We start from the raw sequence: 3,894 nt of genomic DNA on the forward strand, positions 1-3,894 counted from the left end.
GTCACTACCTTCCCAAATAGCAGAAACCTAGAAACATTCAGAAGATGGTGACCTCCAAGCAAGATCACGCCAGAGGAGGAGAGAGGCCATGAGGTATCTGGCCAACTGACCAAGATCCAAGGGAGTGAAGCTTACAGGGGGAGCCACCTGCAAGCTGCAAATGGCCACCATCAAGTAAATCTGCAGCAGCCAGCTCCTGGCCAGCAAGGGACTCCGCACTTCCATCTCAACCATAGAAAAAGTACGTGCATATTATTGTGTGCCATCCTATGCTTCTTAGCACCATTCTCAACTGTAACTAAGGATGCATCAGTTGTCCAATAGTCAATAGGAGCAGCGGCGCGATAAACATGAGAGATGGCATTAGGTTGGGGAGTGCGCACCAACCTGCAGTCGATGCCGGAGCAGCGGACGGCCCCAAAGTCATAGCATTAGGGCTTTAATCGACAGAGAAAATTAGGGGATTAGGATCAGGATAGAGGAGGGGATTCGGATCCAGTACCATGCATCAGCCCTTGAGGCAGGGAACAGAGGAGGGGCGGGGGGAGGCTCTGTTCATGCATCTCTGTTCTAGACTTCTAGTAGAGCAGCAATTAATAGCTACATGGTAAGTAGAGAAAAGACTTCGTCAGGCCAAGAAGGGAAGAAGTCCATATAACCCCCTGAGGTTACTTAACCCCCTAACTTTTCCAATACCATTTAAACGCCGCCATTTAAACGCCCCCTAAACCTAATTTGAGTGGCTTTAGTAGGCTGCTTTGCCTGCGTGCCACGGTAGGCTGCCAGGTTGGCTAGGTTGATGGCACGAAGGGAACTGGCCATGGACGCTTCCACCGTCGAGGCCGTTGCTTGGGAGGTCGTCCCGGTAGTCATGGAGATATATTTGGATTCCTCCATTGACGGTCACGAACGCCACTTCCCATGCGTGTGTGTGCAGCACGGGCGTGTCCATGCAGGTGCGCGCAGTGTGTGTGTGTGAACGCGAGCCATTGGCGAGCCGCGCGGGATGATCGCGTGCGAGCTGTTGGAGTCCTGCCGTGGCCCGTGCGCGTAGAGCGTGTCGTGGGCGCGTGCATGGCGGGCAGATCGCGGGCACGAGGGGGGAGGGAGCGTGGGTGCGTGCCCGGTCGCTGGCTCCGAGTATAAAGCCACGAAGGTGATCGTTGTAACGGTGTGGGGTTGCGAGTTCGTGCTCAGGAAGTGGCGTTCGTGCGCCAGGAAAATCCTCACCGTGTCACTCCTCTTCCTCCCTCTCTGATCTTCTTCTTCCTCTGTCGTGTGAGCGACGGCGTCGAGCGAGAGAGAACCAAACGAGAGAGACAGAGAGAAGAGCTAGGGCTAAGGCTAGCCGGTTCCAAAAATTGGCATCAGAGCCACGTGAAGATCGAGGCACGCTGGCGATGTCGATCATTCCGTACGCCGGCAGAGCGGGCGGCTCGGTGTCGCATCCGACGCCAGTGCTTACGGGGGACAACTACACCACCTGGGCCATCAAGGTGGAGGCTGACATGGACGCCACCGGGCTGTGGGAGGCGGTGGTGCCGCCGGAGGACGCGGCGTCGGCGGTGATCGCCAAGAAGGATAAGCCGGCGCGGGCTTATCTGCTGCGGGCGCTCGCCGACGACCTGCTGTTACAGGTGGCCGCGAAGAAGACGACGGTGGAGATATGGGCCAGCCTCTCAAGGCACGCTTCGTCGGAGCCGATCGCGTGCGGGCAGCGCGGCTGGGCACTTTGCGCGGAGAGTTCGAGCTCCGGCGCATGGCGAGCGGCGACACGCTGGACGAGTTCGCCGACAAGCTTGGAGCCATGGCGGCACGTTTTGCAGGGCTCGGATCGACGCTGGAAGACGCAGCATGGTCAAGAAGCTGCTGGACTGCGTCACCGATCGCCTGTATGCAGCGGTCGCAGGGATGGAGCATCTCTGCGACCTGAACACGCTGTTGTTCGACGACGCTCTGGGGCGCCTGAAGGCCTTCGACGTGCGCTTGCGGCGTCGTGGGCAGGCAGATGGCGAGCGAGCGGACGGCGCGCTCATGTTCACGACGGCGCAGTGGAGGGCGCGCGTGCGGCAACAGGGAGGTGCACGAGACGACAACGAAGCACGAAGCGGTGCGTCGGGCTTCGGCAACAAACGGCGCGGGCGCTGCTATAAGTGCGGCGAGCGCGGCCATTTCAAGCGGGAGTGCCCGCAGTTGAGGAAGGCGCCGGCGGCGGAGCGTGCGATGATGGTGGACGCCGGTGTCGAGGATGGTGGCCTGCTTTGAGCTGCGGCTTAGGGAGGTGAAATGTAGGGCGAATAAGCCGCAGGTGGCGCGTCGGGCGTGACCAGCTCGTGTATGGGCACGAGTGGGACGCGTCGGGTGCGCCGGGTCCGCGGCGAGTAGCGCGTATGTGCGTATGTGTGCAGCACAGGCGTGTCCGTGCGGGTGCGCGCAGTGTGTGTGTGTGGGTGTGACCGCGAGCCGTTGGCGAGCCACGCGGGGTGATCGCGTGCGAGCTGTTGGAGTCCTGCCGTGGCCCGTGCGCGTAGAGCGCGTTGTGGGCAGGTGCATGGCGGGAAGATCGCGAGCGCGAGGGGGGAGGGAGCGTGGGTGCCTGCCCGGTCGCTGGCTCCGGGTATAAAGCCGCGACGGTGATCGTTGTAACGGTGTGGGGTTGCGAGTTCGTGCTCGGGAAGTGGCGTTCGTGCGCCGGGAAAATCCTCACCGTGTCACTCCTCTTCCTCCCTCTCTGATCTTCTTCTTCCTCTGTCGTGTGAGCGACGGCGTCGAGCGAGAGAGAGAGAAGAACTAGGGCTAGGGCTAGCCGGTTCCAACAATTGGCATCAGAGCCGCGTGAAGATCGAGGCGCGCCGGCGATGTCGATCGTTTCGTACGCCGGTGGAGTGGGCGGCTTGGTGTCGCATCCGGGGCCAGTGCTCACGGGGGACAACTACACCACCTGGGCCATCAAGGTGGAGGCTGACCTGGACGCCGCCAGGCTGTGGGAGGCGGTGGTGCCGCCGGAGGACGCGGCGTCGGCGATGATCGCCAAGAAGGATTAGCCGGCGCGGGCTTATCTGCTGTGGGCGCTCGTTGACGGCCTGCTGTTGTAGGTGGCCGCGAAGAAGACGGCGGCGGAGATATGGGCCAGCCTCAAGGCACACTTCGTCGGAGACGATCGCGTGCGGGTGGCGCGGCTGGGCACTTTGCGCGGAGAGTTCGAGCTCCTATGCATGGCGAGCGGCGACACGCTGGACGAGTTCGCCGGCAAGCTTGGGGCCATGGCGACACGTTTTGCAGGGCTCGGATCGACACTGGAAGACGCAGCGTGGTCAAGAAGCTGCTGGACTGCGTCACCGATCGCCTGTACGCAGCGGTTGCAGGGATGGAGCATCTCTGCGACCTGAACACGCTGTTGTTCGACGACGCTCTGGGGCGCCTGAAGGCCTTCGACATGCGCCTGCGGCGTCGTGGGCAGGCAGACGGCGAGCGAGCGGACGGCGCGCTCATGTTCACGACGGCGCAGTGGAGGGCGCGCGAGCGGCAACAGGGAGGTGCACGAGACGACAACGAAGCACGAAGCGACGCGTCGGGCTTCGGCAACAACCGGCGCGGGCGCTGCTATAAGTGCGGCGAGCGCGGCCATTTCAAGCGGGAGTGCCCGCAGTTGAGGAAGGTGCCGGCGGCGGAGCGTGCGATGATGGTGGACGCCGGTGTCGAGGACGGTGGCCTGCTCTGAGCTGCGGCTTAGGGAGGTGAAATGTAGGGCGAATAAGCCGCAGGTGGCGCGTCGGGCGTGACCAGCTCGTGTATGGGCACGAGTGGGACGCGTCGGGCGCGCCGGGTCCGCGGCTAGTAGCGCGTGTGTGCATGTGTGTGCAGCACGGGCGTGTCCGTGCGGGTGCGCGCAGT

General features: G+C 62.5%; 1 protein-coding gene across 2 annotated transcripts in view; it reads left to right on the plus strand.

The window, feature by feature from the left end:
* Positions 1-6: 6 nt before the first annotated feature.
* Positions 7-3,894, plus strand: part of LOC123047375 (uncharacterized) — a 10,718-nt gene continuing 6,830 nt past the window's right edge. For both annotated transcript variants that reach the window (XM_044470912.1, XM_044470913.1), the window contains exon 1: positions 7-241. The gene's annotated coding sequence lies outside the window, so the exon portion shown is untranslated. The remainder of the gene's footprint in view (positions 242-3,894) is intronic.

The sequence above is a fragment of the Triticum aestivum genome, chromosome 2B (assembly GCF_018294505.1).
Source record: "Triticum aestivum cultivar Chinese Spring chromosome 2B, IWGSC CS RefSeq v2.1, whole genome shotgun sequence".
Classification (NCBI taxonomy): domain Eukaryota; kingdom Viridiplantae; phylum Streptophyta; class Magnoliopsida; order Poales; family Poaceae; genus Triticum; species Triticum aestivum.